The sequence below is a fragment of the Macrobrachium rosenbergii genome, chromosome 21 (assembly GCF_040412425.1).
Source record: "Macrobrachium rosenbergii isolate ZJJX-2024 chromosome 21, ASM4041242v1, whole genome shotgun sequence".
In the NCBI taxonomy this organism is placed as follows: Eukaryota; Metazoa; Arthropoda; class Malacostraca; order Decapoda; family Palaemonidae; genus Macrobrachium; species Macrobrachium rosenbergii.
In genome coordinates this window covers 60453968-60474721 of record NC_089761.1, presented here as the reverse complement: position 1 = coordinate 60474721, position 20754 = coordinate 60453968, and the positions used below count along the sequence as shown (strand labels likewise).

At 37.8% G+C, this 20754-nt stretch overlaps 1 protein-coding gene across 2 annotated transcripts in view; it reads right to left on the bottom strand.

The window, feature by feature from the left end:
* The window catches only part of LOC136850238 (sec1 family domain-containing protein 2-like), a 228561-nt gene that overhangs the window by 119088 nt on the left and 88719 nt on the right, over positions 1–20754 (bottom strand). The window lies entirely within an intron of this gene.

The window sequence follows — 20754 nt, the reverse complement described above, 5'->3', positions numbered from 1 at the left end:
TGATTCTCAATAATCCCTTGAAGTCAAGAAAAGGGTAAAGTTTCCTCAAGGAGGAATTCCTAGGGAGAGGTTTTCCTCGAGACAAAACGCTAATTTCTTTCTCATAATACTCCCTTTGTACACACATAAAAATCTTGTCCTTTGCATTACTCAACTCATAAGTGAGACAACCTGAAAGTTTAGCACCATTAGGTTTACAATTATTAATGAATCTCATAACCAAGGCAGTAATGTTCATTACTTTGGTAAAATCACTCCATCTACTAAAATCAAATATAGAACTGACACCTTCATTAACAGTCATAATCGCTCTTCCTCCCTTATATTCTTCATTGGGAAAAACAAAATCTTTTGCATCAACCTCAGTAATAGCATTAGCACACAAGTTTACGGATTAAGTAGATAACCATTTGGGACCTTTAAGCCATATGTCATTTGAAATTAACTGATCACCAGTAACCCCTCAGGTCATCAAATCAGCAAGATTATCTTTGCCAGGGCAATGGAACCAATCACTAGGAGATGCTAATGTTAGAATCTCAACTACTCTATTGGCTACAAACGTTTTCCAGTTACTGTAGTAGGATTACCCTTTATCCAAAACAGTGAGACTTTAGAATCTGTCCAGCAAACAAATTGGACTCTATCAGATTTCACAAACTAAATTAGACAAGCACTCAATAAGGCTCCAAGTAGTTCCAGCGGAGGCAAGGTAACCCACTTGATAGGAGCCACTTTAGTTCTAGCAATAACAAATGATACATGAAATTCCTTATCAGATTTAGGTATACACAGATACACACAGCTACCATAACCTTTCTTTGATGCATCACCGAAGGCATGTACTTCCGAACCTTGTACAAAATTCAAAGATAAATCTAGAAAATAACATCTATTAACTTCGAAGTATTTAACAACCTCAACACTATTAATCCATTCCAGGAACTTTAGTTGCACATTGTGAGGTAAAATTTCCTCCCAACCAAGTCCTACAGGCCATATCTCTTGAAACAATACTTTCGTATACATGGTGAAAGGACTTATTAAGCCAAGTGAATCAAATAATCTAGCAAACAAACTTGACAAATTTCGTTTAGTGTAAATTAACTCAAAATTATTATCTAAGTTGAGACCTTTACATTAAAACATATCTTCTGAGGAGTTCCAGTACATTCCTAACAATTCTGTTACAACCTCAACCTCTGGTTCAAAGAGCTGATCATGCTGATTAATCAGAAAATTATTGTTAGTTAGTGTGCCACTTGGATAAAGTCATACCATCATCTAACAATATACTCTGAGCTTTGCTAAACATTCTACTGGCTTCTTCAATTGTATCTGCACCTGAGAGTCAATCATCTAAATACAAATTCTCTTTAAACTCTTGTACTTTACCTGAATTACTGTATGAAGAATCTAAATGATGTTTAATAGTAGCATTCAGTAAAAATGGACTGCTGGTACAGTAAACCCCTGTATTCACGGGGGATGTGAAACGCAGGCCCCTGCGAATAGCTAAAATCCGTGAATACTTAAAACTCCTCTAAAAACACTTAGAACTACCTATTTTGATAGTTTAAAACACAAAAAAACCTCTAAAAATGCTTATACCTGAGTATTTTAATAGTTTTATCACAAAAAGTGCATTTAGTCATGAAAATGATATGAAAATACAGTAATTAGTGAATCTTTCTCAGTGAAAAATACCACGAAAGGGCGAATTTTCTGTGAATAATGTGTATATACGTTCCACAGAGAAATCCGCAAATAGGTGAGTCCGTGAACAGTGAGACCGCAAATATGGGGGGTTTACTGTATTCCCAAAGGGCACTCTCACAAATCTCATAACACGTACTATATTAAAACACTGCCACAAAACAATGTACATCCTGATCAGGGCATTGTACACCAATCTGCAAAAAAGCCTTTACAATGTCTGCTGTCAAAGCAATATTCCATCTTCTAAATCTTAATAAAACTTCAACAAGAGCAGGAATTAAAGAAGAACGAGATTCCACACAATCATTCAAAGAAATACCATTAGGTTCTTTAGCCGAAGCATCAAACGCAGGCCTAACCTTTGAGGAAATGCTGTCTTTAATTACAGGTCTATGTGGCAAATGAGAGGGATAAGGACTTTCCAATTCAGAAAAAGGGTCCTCAACAATAATGCTACCCTGCTCACAACTCATAAGTACTTTGTCATACTCCCTTTTCAGATCCTAGCATTATTCTCATTATTAAGTAAACTCAATTTAGCACCTTCATTTTTCCAAGGCAAAGCAACATCATACCTGCCATTAACATCTCAACTGTACCTTCAAAAGTATCTAACACTGGGTCTTTGGGAGGGTTATCCTTCTCTACATTAATATCACAGTTTTTAAAAGGAAATTTTATTTTTTCTAACTATACAAACCTGAGGTTCTCTACATTAGGAATTACTTACAGCGAAGCCGGACACGGCCGTTAAACTCTTGATCAAGGTGGTTGGGCAGTAACTACCGTCAGGTAGGCAGGAATACCCACCTTCCTGGATGAAAACAATCCAGTCTGCCTTTCAGCCTAGGTTCAGATTGAGGGGTGGCATGAGGCGGGCATAAAAATGTAATGTAAAGGACCTCAGGTTTGTATAGTTAGGAAAAATACAATTTACTTTTAAAAATTGTGATTTGTTCTGATACGATATACAAACCATCGGTCCTTTACATTAGGAAGACTCATTGGTTGGAGGGCTTATTGTTGGGGAACGGGTGCCTTTGGAAAGCAGGACTCGCTTCGCATTTGATTTATCACGCAGTAGCGTGAACATTGCCTGAGTGAGTCTCTTGAACTAACTGGAGTTCTGCACACCGGGGCTACCCCTCCTGGTCAAGAGAGCGAGGAGGAGTGCCATGCCTCTGACATATTGATCCGAGTGTAGGAACTGCAAGATCAAATGTCAGATACTGGACCTTTTCGCATGTGACGAAACGTCACTCATACGAAATAGGCTAGGAAGAATCTAAGAGTCAGAGGCAGTAAGGAAAACCAGAGATAGGGTTTTCCTTATTTCCAGAGTCTCCTTCCTCCCATTGCTAGAGGAAGGAGCTGAATTGCTTCTATGATTCTAGAAGAAAAATAGAACAGGTGCTCGATGTGTAATCTAACCTCATCAGACGCCAGAGCCAGCAAGTGTTGATTCGAGTCCTATTCTCATCCCGAAGGAGAAGTAGGAGGACGAGGAAGGAGGAGAGGCCAGTCACTCTCAGGATCCTTCTCACTTCCAGAACCAACACCTTAGGCGAGATGATGACCTATCAGGGCTCTACTGAAGTGTCTCTGATCCTGGGACGGCACCTTGAAGGGAAATCTCGCCAGGCAATTAGAAAAGCTTTTGACATAACTCCTGACCGTTGCAGGAAAAGGTGGAGAAATATGCCCAAAGAATCAGGGCAAACCTGGTCTGAGTGGATCTTCAAAAAGACCCAGGCCTTAAAACAAAGGCTAGAATCTTTCAAAGTTACTAGTGTGGAGGATATCCTCGAACTCTTCCAGCTCAAGGACCTTCTATTTTATGCACCACCAGCCCTCGCCACCTATCTATGCGACAAGGCGCACAAGACGGTGGTCGAGTGCTGTCGCTGGGCTGACACCTGGGACACCAATCATCCTCATCTTAGTTCCCATGGACGAAAATCATATCCCTCCTTGCCTGCCTAATCCAACACCCTCTCGAACATGGGCAAGCCCCGAAGAAACCAGAGTGTGGATATTGCAAGAGAATAGTGCACCCCATTGAACAGTGCCATTTCAAGGCTGAGGCTCAGCCAGAAAATCCTTCTAAGTTCTTGATTGGGACAATGCCCAAACAAGCCATGTCTGGCTCTTGGACAAAAAGTAAAGGGCCTGCTCCCTCCAATGGGGCAGTGCCAAGCAAAGATAATAGGAGGAGTTATTGCCCTGCATGCAAAGTTTATGGGCATTCTGCCCAATGGGCAAAATGCCCTAATAAATCAAGTACACCCACTATAGCTTTGGCAGTTACAAATTCTAAGTCTTTGGGTCCTCCATCTGAAGGTCCCATATATGTGGTACCTCCTTGAGGTAGCTACCCTGCACACCAAGTCAAGGCATTTGATGACCCTGGTGTGCAAATTTTCCTCATAAGGAAGGACAAGGTTCCCTATGGAGCTAACGTTAGCCGGCGTAGACTCGTCACAATTGAGGATATCAGTCAATTCAAAATACTTCCTATTATTCAGTTGAGAGTCACAAGACCTCTTAAATCCAAAATCTGAAATCTTGCCGTAGCAAGCTACATTCCTGGAGGTTATGACATCCTCCTGGGACAAGACTTCCCGTCTACATCTAAATTGCAACAATCCGGGGTTCCAAACCCTTCAAGTTATTCATTAGGCATGAGTAATTCTCAAGAGCCTCCATTCATTCCACTGCCAGTGCCTTCTGAGTACTCTGTGCAGTGGCCCCCTCCATTCAGGCAGATTTTAAAGCCCAATCCTGTGCCAGGCCCTGCCCCAGTGCCAGTGCCATGGCACCCCATAGATCTCCCTCCTGGAGATCCCAAAATTGACTCTCAATCTCTACCAGTGCTGCTTGAGTGCACTGAGCAGTGTCAAGCTCCATCCATCCCAAATGGCGAGCAAACTCCAAATCCTGTACCAATGCCTGTGCCTTAGTGCCAGTGCCAGAGCACGCCCCAGATCTCCATTCAAGTGATCCCAGCCCAGATCCCCTCTCTTCTCCCAGCTTGGCTCAGCTACCAGTGTTGGTAAGAGAGAGGGAGTCTCTCGACCACAGCGGAAGCTCACCCAAAGGTGCGGCCTAGCAACCTGTGCCTGAGCTTGTCATCGCAACCCTCAGGCCTCCCACACCCACCACAACATCTCTCTTTCCCAGTCCTCAGCAGAAGTGAGTATGAGTAAGGATTCTGCTATACCTCAACTGGCTGATGAGCTCAAGCAACTGCAACGACTTGGGGCAGAGCCTGTAACGAATGCCCCTGCTCTGGCCATCAAAGAAGCCGGCCTGGGTGGCACTATGTTGTCCTCCTCAGGCTTGGTTTGACCGATTCCCCTACCAAGGAAAACCATCAGGCTAAAACAGGTCCATGGAAGAAAATCTTGGGCATAGATGGCTTCAGATCTCCAAAAGAGAGACCCTGCGCTCCCTTGGCAGTAGTGCCAATCTGGCACAGTGACACCCCTTTATCCCAAAAGGACCTTGGCACCTCTGTCCTCACCAATGTATTTTCCTTATAACTTTGTAATTTATTCTTTTCCTTTAACATTTTTTCTTTCATTATTCTATTCAATTAATCATATTATTTTATGCCTCACAAAGGCTCATATTTTACCTTGTTTCCCACTCTGCCAATGCAGAGTGCAACTGACATATACCCCAACTTTTTAGGTCCTCTGACTCCCTTTGAGGCCTGTTGGGCTAAAGAATGAACCTCGCCACTTCTATAGGATAAGGAATATAATTTTGGCATGTTTAATTATCACCTGTTTACAACAATTATTAATTTCTTTGTATCTGTCACTTATGCTTTTGTTATGAATCTCGAGTCCCAGACTCGCAAACTGTGTAAATTATACACAGTTATACCTTACGTACGTAGATGAGTGCCACAAGGCACCTATAAGGTTAGTGCTCTGCTGTTGGTATGCCTTTATCAGTGGCTTCCAAAGTGAGATAATCTCTCGTATTATTGTTCTTTTCCTAGTAATTTATAACCTCTGGCTTCCATAGCCAGGACTACGTACTGATACATCACATGTACTTATAATATGTGCCCTTGGCACAAATGTTATAGTGCCCAGAATGGTACTGAGCCATTGCTCTCAAGTATCTTGGCAACACCTAAGCCCACAAATATTTTCGTTGTATTGCCTCCTCAAGGTATATTAACCCTTAGACGCTGAGTCTCTATTTACAAAAGTGTCTGCCGTATGCCGGCGGTGTTCGGTATTTAGCTCCAAAGCGGAAAAAAAGTTTTTTCAAAAAATCACAGCACGCTTAGTTTTTAAGATTAAGAGTTCATTTTTGGCTCCCTTTTTTGTCATTGCCTGAAGTTTAGTATGCAACCATCAGAAATGAAAAAAATATCATTATCATATATAAATATTGAAATATATGACAGCATGAAAAAAAAAATTTCATATATAATTGTATACAAATTGCGCTGTGAGCAAAATGGTTAAAGCTAATAAGTTATTTTATTTTCGTTGTATTGTACACTAAATTGCGATGATTTTGGTATATAACAAATTGTAAAACGATCAAAGCAACACAGAGAAAATATTATCACAAAATGATGCATGAATTCGTAATGCGCAGACATAAAAAAGTTTTTTTCAAAAATTCACCATAAATCGAAATATTGTGCTAGAGACTTCCCGTTTGTTGAAAAATTAAGGTAATTGATTGAATATTACTAGACTGTAAGTGTTTTAGCTTACAATGGCAGTTTTCGAAAATTTCAGTCGAGTTAAAGTTGACTGAAGGTTGAATTTTTTCTATTTATCGTGATTTATATGAAAATATTTCAAAACTGATAAAAGCTACAACCATGAGTTATTTTTTGTTGCATCCTACATGAAATAGCGCACATTTTCATGTATATCACTTTATGTAATGCCTAATAGAAAACAGTGCAAAAATTACGACAAGGTAACTAAAGAAATTCTGAGATTTTCAGCCGAGTTACCGCGCATGGAGGTAAGGAAAAAGTTTTTTTCAAAAGTTCACCATAAATCAAAATATTTGGCACTTATCGTGATTTATGTGAAAATATTTCAAAACTGATAAAAGCCACAACCATGGGTTGTTTTTTGTTGTATTTTACGTGAAATTGCGCACATTTTCATATATAAAACTCTATGTAACGGCTAATATAAAACGGTGCAAAAATTATGACAAAGTGACAAAAGAATTTCTGAGATTTTCGGCTGAGTTACCGCGCGGACGTAAGGAAAATTTTTTTTTTTTCAAAAGTTCACCATAAATCGAAATATTGTGCTAGATACTTCTTGTTTGTTGCAAAATGAAGGTAAATGATTAAATATTACTAGAATGTAATAATTTTAGTTTACAATTGCGTTTTTCTACCATTTCGGTAGAGTCAAAGTTGACAGAAGGTTGAAATTTTGGCACTTATCGTGATTTATATGAAAATATTTCAAAACTGATAAAAGCTACAACCATGGGTTGTTTTTTTGTTGTATTTTACATGAAATTGTGCACATTTTCATATATAAAATTTTATGTAACGGCTAATATAAAACAGTGCAAAAATTACGACAAAGTGATGAAAGAATTTCTGAGAAGCGTCGCTGATGCTTTCTAGTGGGAGAAGAAAGAAATTCGCGCATGAGCAGCTGGATCACGCTTGTGAACAAAACAACAGTGTGATCCGTGAACTCCCAGCATCCCTCAAGGCGCGATTTAAAATTTTTCGCAAACTAAGCCTATAAGTATTTTTCCGCGAATATTTAATAAAACTTTTTGTAGTTGACGTATTTTACGTCCACTTGGCACAAGACAGACAATTTTCGTCGATGTAAAATACGTCCAGTCGGCGTTAAAGGGTTAACTGCCTGACCTTGTGACTAAAAGCTTTTACTAATAAGTGCATAGAGTATTCTAAGTACCGTATAACAATATTATCCTCTAGTTATTTTATACTCATTAAATGCTGCTTATTTTCAGTTCTTAGAAAGTAAAATTATTACTGTTGCCAGGAGCATAAATTAATTCTGCAAAATACAGTAAAAGTCATAAAGATCTCTTTTATTTATAACTGAATCTAATATTTAGCAGAAATATTATATTTTAGAATATTGCACCCCAAAGGTTATGAAGAGAAAAATTATTGCCTGTTGCTATAATGTAATTTTAGCCATTTCAACCCAACTAAGGGTGTAAATGCCATCAAGGTAGGGGAGGTATCAAGAGTATCCTCTCATATGTCATCTTCCACGCAATAAGTCAAAAGAAAAAGGAATAAGCAATTACAATAAACCCCCCATATTCGTGGGGGATGCATACCACACCCCGCCTCGAATAGCTAAAATCTGCGAACACTTAGAATTGCCTATTTTGATAGTTTAAACACACAAATACCCTCTAAAAATGCTTATACCTGAGTATTTTAATAGTTTTATCACAAAAAGTGCATTTAGTCATGAAAATATGAAAATACAGTACAGGCAGTCCCCGGTTATTGGCGGGGGTTCCGTTCTAAGGGTGTGATAACCAAAAATTGCTGCTAACCAAAAATGAGTGATTTTGGGGGTTTTCCGGCAATTTTCGGGGCTTATCGGTGCCTCTGTTAGGTATGTATTGGCGCCAATACCCAATTATCGGTGCTGATAAGCGGAAATCGGTGATTTTTGGCACCAAAAATTGCAGATTTTCGTCGCTAGACAAGCACCACAAACTGAATCGCCATTAACAAAGCCCACCATTAACCCTTTGACGCCGACTGGACATATTTTACGTTGACAAAAATTGTCTGTCGGGTGCTAAGTGGACGTAAAATACGTCGACTACAAAAAGTTTTTTTAAATATTCGCGGAAAAATACTTATAGGACTCGTTTGCGAAAAATTTTAAATCACGCCTTGAGGGATGCTGGGAGTTCACGGATCACGCTGTTGTTTTGTTTACAAGCATGACCCAGCTGCACGTGTGAGAATTTCTTTCTTATCCCAAAAGAAAGCATCAGCTAACTCTGCTGAAAATCTCAGAAATTCTTTAGTTACTTTGTCGTAATTTTTGCACCGTTTTATATTAGCCTTTATATAAAGTTTTATATATGAAAATGTGCGCAATTTCATGTAAAATACAACAAAAAATAACTCATGGTTGTAGCTTTTATCAACTTTGACATATTTTCATATAAATCACGATAAGTGCCAAATTTAAACCTTCGGTCAACTTTGACTCGACTGAAATGGTCGAAAAATGCGATTGTAAGCTAAACCTCTTACATTCTAGTAATATTCAATCATTTACCTTCATGTTGCAACAAATTGGAAGTCTCTAGCACAATATTTCGATTTATGGTGAATTTTTGAAAAAAAACTTTTTCCTTATGTCCACGCTAAATCTGCTGAAAATCTTGTAAGAGCCTGACACCGTCTCTTCCAAACACGAGTGTGTTCGTTGTCCATCGGAGTGGACAAGACAACAAGAGCATCTCGTTTTCTTTCTCTAAATGAACGTGATTTCAACCATACAATATTTCTGTCTGTTTCTCCCTAACCATTGTTGTCTTGATGTATGTACAATCACCACTACTTGCATTGCCATGCAAGCATTCTGATCATGTACTCATAATGTTCCAACGAATCTTCTGTATCAAACTGTGTGTATGTTTCTGTTTGTGAAGATGCCAAATGTCTCACCACTCCGATGGACGATGGACGACGAACACACGAACACACACGTGTTTGGAAGAGACGGCGTCAGGCTCTTACAATATCAGAAATTCTTTAGTCACTTTGTCGTAACTTTTGCACTGTTTTATATTAGCTATTACATAAAGTTTTATATATGAAAATGTGTGCAATTTCATGTAGAATACAAAAAAAAAAAACTCATGGTTGTAGCTTTTATCAATTTTGACATATTTTCATATAAATCACGATAAGTGCAAAAATTTCAACCTTCGGTCAATGTTGACTTGACTGAAATGGTCGAAAAATGCAATTGTAAGCTAAAACTCTTACATTCTAGTAATATTCAATCATTTATCTTCATTTTGCAACAAACAAGAAGTCTCTAGCACAATATTTCAATTTATGGTGAATTTTTGAAAAAAATTTTTCCTTACGTCCACGCTAACTCTGCTGAAAATCTCAGAAATTCTTTAGTCACTTTGTCGTAATTTTTGCACTGTTTTCTATTAGCCGTTACAAAAAGTTTTATATATGAAAATGTGTGCAATTTCATGTAGAATACAACAAAAAATGACTCATGGTTGTAGCTTTTATCAATTTTGACATATTTTCATATAAATCACGATAAATGCAAAAATTTCAACCTTCTGTCAACTTTGACTCGACCGAATTGGTTGAAGAATGCAATTGTAAGCTAAAACTTTTACATTCTAGTAATATTCAATCATTTACCTTCATTTTGCAACAAACGAGAAGTCTCTTAGCACAATATTTCGATTTATGGTGAATTTTTGAAAAACAAACTTTTTCCTTACGTCCACGCTAACTCTGCTGAAAATCTTGTAAGAGCCTGACACCGTCTCTTCCAAACATGTGTGTGTTCGTGTGTTCGTCGTCCATCGGAGTGGACAAGACAACAAGAGCATCTCATTTTCTTTCTCTGAAGGAACGCGATTCCAACCATACAATATTTCCATCTGTTTCTCCCTAACCATTGTTGTCTTGATGTATGTACAATCACCACTACTTGCATTGCCATGCAAGCATTCTAATCAAGTACTCATAATGTTCCAACGAATCTTCTGTATCAAACTGTGTGTATGTTTCTGTTTGTGAAGACGCCAAACGTCTCGCCACTCCGATGGACGACGAACACACGAACACACACGTGTTTGGAAGAGACGGCGTCAGGCTCTTACAATCTCAGAAATTCTTTAGTCACTTTGTCGTAATTTTTGCACAGTTTTCTATTAGCCGTTACATAAAGTTTTATATATGAAAATGTGCACAATTTCTTGTAGAATACAACAAAAAATGACTCATGGTTGTAGCTTTTATCAATTTTGACATATTTTCATATAAATTACGATAAGTGCAAAAATTTCAACCTTCTGTCAACTTTGACTCAAATTAAATGGTCAGAAAATGCAATTGTAAGCTAAAACTCTTACATTCTAGTAATATTTAATCATTTACCTTCATTTTTCAACAAACAAGAAGTCTCTAGCACAATATTTCGATTTATGGTGAATTTTTTAAAAAACTTTTTCCTTACGTCCGCGCGCGCTAACTCTGATGATAATCTCAGAAATTCTTTAGTCACTTTGTCGTAATTTTTGCACCATTTTATAATAGCCGTTACATAAAGTTTTATATATGAAAATGTGTGCAATTTCTTGTAGAATACAACAAAAAATCACTCATGGTTGTAGCTTTTATCAATTTTGACATATTTTCATATAAATCACGATAAATGACAAAATTTCAACCTTCGGTCAACTTTGACTCAACCGAAATGGTCGAAAAATGCAATTGTAAGCTAAAAATCTTACATTCTAGTAATATTAAATCATTTACCTTCATTTTGCAACAAACGAGAAGTTTCTAGCACAATATTTCGATTTATGGTGAATGTTTGAAAAAAACATTTTCCTTACATCCGCGCGTGCTAACTCTGCTGAAAATCTAAGAAATTCTTTAGTCACTTTGTCGTAATTTTTGCACCGTTTTATATTAGCCGTTATGTAACGTTTTATATATGAAAATGTGCGCAATTTCATGTAGAATACAACAAAAAATAACTCATGGTTGTAGCTTTAACCAGTTTTGAAATATTTTCATATAAATCAAGATAAGTGCCAAAATTTCAAAATTCCGTCAACTTTGACTCGAATGAAATGGTCGAAAAATGCAATTGTAAGCTAAAACTCTAACATTCTAGTAACATTCAATCATTTACCTTCATTTTGCAACAAACAGGAAGTCTCTAGCACAATATTTCGATTTATGGTGTATTTTTGAAAAAACTTTTTTTTACGTCCGCACGTTGAATTCATGCATCATTTTGTGATAATATTTTCTCTGTGTTGCTTTGATCGTTTTACAATTTGTTATATACCAAAATCATCGCAATTTAGTGTACAATACAACAAAAAAAAATAACTCATTAGCTTCAACTGTTTTGCTCACAGCGCTATTTGTATACAATTATGTATGAAATTTTTTTTGCGCTGTCATATATTCTAATATTTATATATGATAATGATATTTTTTTTTCATTTCTGATGGTTGCATACTAAACTTCAGGCAATGAGAAAAAATGAAGCCAAAAATGAACTCTTAATCTTAAAAACTAAGCGTGCTGTGATTTTTTGAAAAAACTTTCTTTCTGCTTTGGTGCTAACTCTCAAACCCCGCCGGCATACGGCAGACACTTTTGTAAATAGAGGCTCGGCGTTTAAGGGTTAACCAGGGACTGCCTGTAATTAGTGAATATTTCTCAGTGAAAAATACCACGAATGTGAGAATTTTCCACGAATAATGGGTAGATACATTCCACATAGAAATCAGCACATACATGAGTCCACGAATAGTGAGACCACGAATAGTGAGACCACGAATAGTGAGACCACGAATACATGAGTCCACGAATAGTGAGACCGCGAATACGGGGAGTTTACTGTAACTAATTTATTTTAGTATGATTCACTGTAAACAAATTTGCCTCTATAACCTCTCTCTCACCACTGCCTTTTGGGGGAAACCACTTTGATCTCTTTCTTGTCCAAGTGCTGCTGGAATTCCTTAAATTCCAGGTGCAGATCTGATCACAGCTAATCGTCACCCGATTCAGGTCAGCTGGTGGGCTGAACACGTGCGTTCCACCATCTTGAAACTGCAGCCATGCTGCCATGATCGCAACACCACCTAGGAAGAGGAAAAACTTAATTCCTCAAAGCTGTAACAGGTCTTGGAGTGAGACGCTTGCCCTTAGAATTGCTCAGTCGCCACAAGAGGATGGATGCCCTGTCCGTTGCTCCATTAAACTACCTACAGTATTTCCAACACGTGGCTGGCAGTAACCAAAGTAACTTTTGTTGTGAACTAATTCACTTGCTCTCCTCTCGCTGGCCCTCATAAGAAGAGAACTTCAGCTCCTAAATAAGGTAAAGTACCAAGATTTATTTAAGGTTTTCGGCAGTCATGTTCATGTCTTCAACTATTTTCGGTGTATTTTCATAGTGCAGTATACCTACACTGAGACCTGTATTGCTTTTTATATTTTGTGCTGTTTAATTTGCAAAGCATTGACAAGAAGTGTAACATAATCGTATGATATTTGAGTCCATGGAATCAAGTTCAGTCTAGGTATCTTCTATGCAATTCCTCGACTCCTTCATTGCATTGCTAGTTTCGGTTGAGTAACCATAAGTGTTTCGATTACAGATTAAGAGTTACTTATTCAGCTGTGAATCTGCGTATCATCTTGTGTGCATAGTGGTCCCCACTAACTCGTTCTCAACACCCTTTGAAGCAGGCAACCCATTGTATTTCCTCCAGGAAATTCCCTGTCATTTGCCCTTCACCTTATTACACCAGAATTATGCTACCATTCTTCTGATGTGTTTTCATTTGTAAATATAATGAATTAAGTTAAGCCCCAAAGTTTATCTAATCACTCCCCCTCTTGAAGTAGGCCTTCAGCCATATTTTGTTGTTTATAATTTTAGCTGACCTCAAGACCAGAGACCAGATTTTTGTGGTAATGAAGGTAAGTTGCATATCATCCTAGTATATCTGATTAATCAAGCAAGACCCCAGTTCTAAACTTATAACAGTAAGTTAGTGGTTTAGTGGCATCGGTAAGCGGTTTATCGGCATTGGTAAGAGGTTTATTGGTGCCGATAAGCAGTTAACAGTGCCAATAAGCAGTTAACTGTGCTGTTAAACGGCTTATTGGCGCTTCCAACATCATAAATGCCCTTTGTTACCATAATTATCTGTGATATTCGGTTAACAGCGCTCAGCTGGGAAAAAGAACCCACAGAACTGCCTGTAAATGTAAATATATATATATATATATATATATATATATATATATATATATATATATATATATATATATATATATATATATATATATATATATATATATATATATATATATATATATTAATATATATATATATATATATATATAATATATATATATATATATATATATATATATATATATATATATATATATATATATATATATATATATATATATATATATATATATATATATATATATATATATATATATATATATATATATATATATATATATATATATATATAAAAAAATATTTATATATATATATACATTTATAAACAAATCATATATAATGATATAAAAAAGGAAAATAAAAGGAAAAATTTGTAAACAAATCATAGCAATGATATAAAAAAGGAAAAAAAAGGAAAATTTTAGTTCACTTATACATTTCTCCATTATTTTTAAGTACAGCTTTTAACCTTCTTGGCATTGAATGTGCTAAATCTTTGAAATATTGTGCATCCATGTCTTCAAACCAAAACTTACGGATGGCATCCTTCAATTTTGGGAGGGACGTTTTCTCATCTGCTAGTGCCAGTTTCCGTTTCATGTATGCCCAGCAATTTTCAATTGGAAATCTGATGAATTGCCTGGCCAGTCCAATTTCTGAATATTAAATTCCTTAAGAAGGTTTGTGACCTTGTGAAATCGGTGGCAAGGTGCTCCATCTTGCATAAATACACACATGCCCAAAAGTTCCTTGTAAGGGACTAATTCATTTTCAAGACATTTTCATAAATCTCTCCATTCATTGTCGTGCTCTCTGGGAGAAAATATAATCCCCCACTACCCCCCATATCCGCTGAAACATCCCCATACCATCACATAAGCTGGATGTTTCACAGTCTTGACTGTGTATTTTGATGCATATATCCTTGGGGCCTCCTTACTTTCTTGCCATATGAATAATGTGGAAGTTAGATTCATCGCTAAAAACTACCCTTTCCCAATATATTTTCAGTCCACTTCAAATATTTTCTGCAAAAAGCCATCCTTTTTTTTCATAGGCTTAGTGAGGATATACACGACATGGGGAGACCAAGGTCTTTCTGCATATGTTGCATCCGTTCAGATACGTAAGCAGATCAGGGTTTTGAGACTTCAAAATTTTGGCTGGCATTGATGGATGTTCCATAACAATCCTTTTAAAATGTTATCCGTTCTTTTTGTAGTTTTTCGTGGCCTCCCTGAGCCTTTCTTCCGCTTATGATGAATCAAGGTCTCCTGTCTTGGATTGCACCACAATGATAGAGATTCCCAGCTCTCTTGCAATAGCTGACATTGACTTGCCAGTTTTCCATAGGGTCACAATTTCTGCTTTCTTAACCAAGGATAAGGAAGTTTTATATAATTCATTAGCTATATATATGGCGTGAATATATATATACAGCCGACCTTTGTGATAGCTATATCACTATGCATTATCATGGTACCGAACAGCGAGACAATACAGGCTGCCAAACAGATAAATTGGGGAAAATATTACTTCGGGTGGGGTTCCATTCCTTATTTCAGTAATATATAGAGTCGTCATTGTATATATATAATAGAATAGACAGTCCCTTCATAAGCCTTGACTTCATATGGTGTGCGGGCTAGCTCCCTCAAGGAGGTGCCACATATATGGGACCTTCAGATGGAGGGGCCCAAAGACTTAGAATTTGTAACTGCCAAAGCTATGGCGGAAGTACTTGGATTATTACGGCATTTTGCTCATTGGGCAGAGTGCCCATAAACTTTGCATGCAGGGCAATAACTCATCCTATAATCTTTACTTGGCACTGCCCCATTGGAGGGAGCAGGCCCTTTACTTTTTGTCCAAGAGCCAGACATGGCTTGTTGGGGCATTGTCCCAATCGAGAACTTAGAAAGATTTTCTGTCTCAGCCTCAGCCTTGAAATGGCACTGTTCAGTGGGGTGCACTATTCTATTGCATTATCCACACTCTGGTTTCTTTGGGGCTTGCCCATGTGCGAGAGGGTGTTGGATTAGGCAGGCAAGGAGGGATATAATTTTCATCCATGGGAACTAAGATGAGGATGATTGGTGTCCCAGGTGTCAGCCCAGCGACAGCACTCGACCACTGTCTTATGCACCTTGTCGCATAGATAGGTGGCAAGGGCTGGTGGGGCATAAAATAAGAAGTCCTCAAGCTGGAAGAGTTCGAGGATATCCTCCACACTAGTGGCTTTGAAAGATTCTAGCCATTGTTTTAAGGCCCGGGTCCTTTTGAAGATCCACTCAGACCAGGTTTGCCCTAGTTCTTTAGGCATATTTCTCCACCTTTTCCTCCAATGGTCAGGAGTTATGTCAAAAGCTTTTCAAATTACCTGGTGGACAATGGCGAGATTTCCTTGATCCTCAAGTGGGACAACATTGAAGGCAATGGCACCTTTCCCTTCAAGGTGTCATCCCAGGATCAGAGACACTTCCCAGCTGATAGGTCATCAGGACCTTTTCAATGAGGTCGAGCCAGGCTTCAGGCTCAGCTTTGTCTAATATCCTTATGAGGGAACCTACACTTCTGAGAGTTGAATGTGGAGAGGGCATTGGTGTGTTGCGCATGCCTTGAGCTGCCATTGCAAGCTGATGAGCTCTTTCTTTCTCCCTTTCCTGCCTTTCTGCCTCTTCTCATTTCTCCTAGGATATTCTTTCCTTCTCTTTCTCCTGCCTTTCTGCCTTTTCTTGTTTCTCACAGGCTATTCTTTCCTTCTCTTTCTCCTGCCTTTCTGCCTCTTCTCATTTCTTCTGAGCTATTCTTTCTTTCTCCCTCTCCTGCCACTCTGCCTCTCTCTTTCCACCTTGGCATTGTCTATTCTCTCTTGGACCCAGTCCTTCAAGGCTAGTCCTGACAGTCCCATGTCCTTTCCAGCGGACATGTAGAACTTGAAGTCCTCATTTTGCTGGGTACTGGATGTGTTGTAGACATCTTGACATAAGGCTAAATCAGTACGTATGAAAATACTCAAATTTCACGGTGTCTCGAAGTTGCAGGGTGCCTGAAAGATTCAAATTTCAGGGTGTCTCGAAAGACGTAACTTGGATTTTATGTCACGCATGGACTTGGCCTGCTATACAGTAGTGTGAAATTTAGGTGTGCCGGGAAATGATGGTTTGTGCATGTTGAATGTGGTTAATTGGGTTCCTGAGAACTTAGGGTCTGTGCTAAATGAGCGATTTGAGGTCTTGTAAGAGTCAAAGTTATTCTAATGAACTAATTCAGTATGTCTAAGAAGACTCAAGGTTGTTCTAATGATCTGGAATAAGCAGTCCCATAAGGACTTGGATTTGTGTAAAATACATGAGTATAAAGTCTCGAAATGGACTTGATTTGTATGTCTAAGAAGACTCAAGGTTGTTTCAATGAACTGAAACAAGCAGTCCCATAAGGACTTGGATTGTGTGAAATACATGAATATAAAGTCTCAAAATGGACTTGGATTTTTATGTCTAAGAAGACTCAAGGTTGTTCTACTAAACTGGAATAAGCAGCTCCATAAGGACCTGGATTGTGTGAAATACACGAATATAAAGTCTAGAAATGGACTTGATTTTTATGTCTAAGATGATTCAAGGTTGTTCTAGTGAACTGGAATAAGCAATCCCAACAGGACATGGATTTTTAGCACAAGGCTTAATGCAAGCCTTAAATAATGATTTGCAGAGAATTGTCAGAGCTGGTGGAAGCAATTAAAATAACGGCTTACGTAGAGTTGAATATCATTTAATATGCTTTTGAATTTTTGCTTGCTCACATAAATAGTAACAATGCCTGAATAAATGCTTATCATGGCATCACAACAAATATTATAAAATTGCTCTGGGCAAACAGGAAGCGGTAGCTTCAAAACATTCACAATTAAATGTGTGAATGAATTATTATGCTGGCGGTGGCAGCAAATATTATAAAATTGCTCTGGGCAAATGGGAAGTGGTAGCTTTGAAAAATTCGCAATTAAATGCGTGAATGAATGATTATGCTGGTGGTGGCAGCAAACATAAAATTGTATTGCTCTAGGCAAATAGGGAGTAGTTGCTTCTAAATATATGCAATTAAATGTAAGAGAAACAATGTTACTAGCTTCTCAGCCGAGAGAAAAATAATATGCATAAAATGCGACGAGAAAAGAATGTGCTTCAAGAAAAGAATGTGCTTATTTCAAAAGCGCGATATTAAAATTCGGTAGAATATAAAGAATACAAAAAAAAAAAAATGTTAATTTACCATGCATGGGCAAAGTACTGTACTGCCAAAGAAATCTCACGTGCTTAAGGGAAAAGGAAAAAAAAATACTTACTGTATTCTAGAGACCTGATTAAGCATGGGAGTAGCGTGTTTACTTTAGTGATCCCATGGGTCCGGGGACAGTTCAGCACATGCATGTGAAGAAAAGCAACTAACAAATAGAGTGAACAAATACAACGTAGTCCCGGCTCAGATGAACACCTGGCCGAGTGAAGCTTTGCTCAAATTTTAATGAGACGACTGAAAAATTTCGGAAGGTTTCCTCTCTTCTGTGAAAAATGAACGAATGGGTGGTGCCTTTTTCTCACAGTTTGTTTACTGGAAAAAATTGAATGGAATGGAATTTGCCATGTGCGTTTCTTTTATAGAGTAACTTAAATGCAAGTACTAACCAAGATTTTCAGCTCCCACGGCCTGTACAAACTTTTACGGATTTGTGAGATTTATTCAGTAAGAAAGAATAACATCTTTAGCTGGCAAATTCCTAACCTCTAAGAGAGAGAGAGAGAGAGAGAGAGAGAGAGAGAGAGAGAGAGAGAGAGAGAGAGAGAGAGAGAGAGAGAGAGAGAGAGAGAGAGAGAGAGATATATACGGTCTGACCGCGTGGGCTGTAATACGTGCCTCACTAGGATTTCCGAATGAAAAATTGTGAATCACATGGGGAAGGAAATATACCTGTAATATTTCCTGTTACACTATTCATAATTTCACTTTTCCTAGTTAGCCTATCATTAAAGTCATGCAAGCTATCATGCGTTAGCTATCAAATGCTTGTGTGTAAAGGTTAATAACTCTCTCTTCTCTATAACTGGGATGCAAGCATGTGTTCTAACAATTCCTAACTCTATTTCAGTCACAATTTTGTTCGTACATAACAAAAAATAAAAATAATAACAATACTTACTGTGGAAATGGATCACTTGTAAGCTTGTAGGGGAAATTTCGCTAATTAAGAAGTTTGTTTCTTGTCTCACATTCAGCTCTTAGCGAGGCTATTTAGCTGATAACTGCACATTGCAAAGGGGTAAGGACTCAATCTGTGAAGTTCCAGATTGTGAGATCTATGGGAAATTAAGTTGCAGTGTTATAATTTTAAAGCTGGGGTCTTGCTAGATTAATCAGATATACTAGGGTGATATGCAACTTACCTTAATTACCACAAAAATCTGGACCCTGGCCTTGAGGTCAGCTAAAATTATAAAATACAAAATATGGCTTAAGGCCTACTTCAAGAGGGGAGTGATTAGATAAACTATGGGGCTTAACTTAATTCATTATATTTACAAATGAAAACACATCAGAAGAATGGTAGCATAATTCTGGTGGAATAAGGTAAAGAGCAAATGGCAAGGAATTTCCTGGAGGAAATACAATGGGTTGCCTGCTTCAAAGGGTGTTGAAAACAAGGTAGTGGAACCACTACGCACACAAGATGATAGGCAGATCCACAGCTGAATAAATAATTCCTAATCTGTAATCAAAACACTCATGGTTACTCAACCGAAACTAGCACTGCAATGAAGGAATTGAGGAATTGTATAGAAGATGCCTAGACAGAACTTGATTCCAAAGACTCGAATATCATACGATTATGTTACACTTCTTGTCAATGCTTTGCAAATTAAACAGCACAAAATATAAAAAGCAATACAGGTCTCACTGTAGGTATACTGCACTATGAAAATACACCGAAAATAGTTAAAGACGTGAACGTGACTGACGAAAACCTTAAACAAATCCTGGTACTTTACCTTATTTAGGAACTGAAGTTCTCTTCTTATGAGGGCCAGCGAGAGGGAGGGCAAGTGAATTAGTTCACAACAAAAGTTACTTTGGTTATTGCCAGCCATGTGCTGGAAATAAGCAATTTAATGGAGCAAAGGACAGGGCATCTGACCTCTGGTGGCACCTGAACAATTCTAAGGGTGAGCGTCCCCCTCCAAGACCTGTTACAGCTTTCAGGAATTAAGTTTTTCCTCTTCCTAGATGATGTTGCCATCGTGGCAGCATGGCTGCAGTTTCAAGATGGTGGAACGCACGTGTTCAGCCCACCAGCTGACCTGCCTTGGGCAACGATTAGCTCTGATCTGTTCCGCACCTTGAATTTAAGGAATTCCGGCAGCACTTGTACAAGAAAGAGATTAAAGTGATTCCCCCCCCCCAACAAGGCAGTGGTGAGAGAGAGGTTACAGAGGCAAATTTGCCTACAGTGAATAATACTAAAATAAATTAGTTAATTGCTTATTCCTTTTCCTTTGACTTACTGGATGGGAGATGGTGTATAAGAGGATACTCTTGATTATTTCTGTGTGTGTGTGTGTATATATATATATATATATATATATATATATATATATATATATATATATATATATATATATATATATATATATATATATATATATATATATATATATGAGAGAGAGAGAGAGAGAGAGAGAGAGAGAGAGAGAGAGAGAGAGAGAGAGAGAGAGAGAGAGAGAGAGACATCAAAGCATGAGTGGTGTTGTGTTTCCAAATGTGATCCTAATGTACATACTGACACACACACACACACATAAACCGAGAAAATATAATTACCATACATGCCAGTGTGTAAGTCAGTATTTAAAGCCTAAAAATACCTTTCATAAATATCAGGGGTCAACTACTGTGCTGAATATGAAATGTTAACTCTTACCACTGGTGGGTAAACAAGGGAAATTTCCCACTTAACATTTG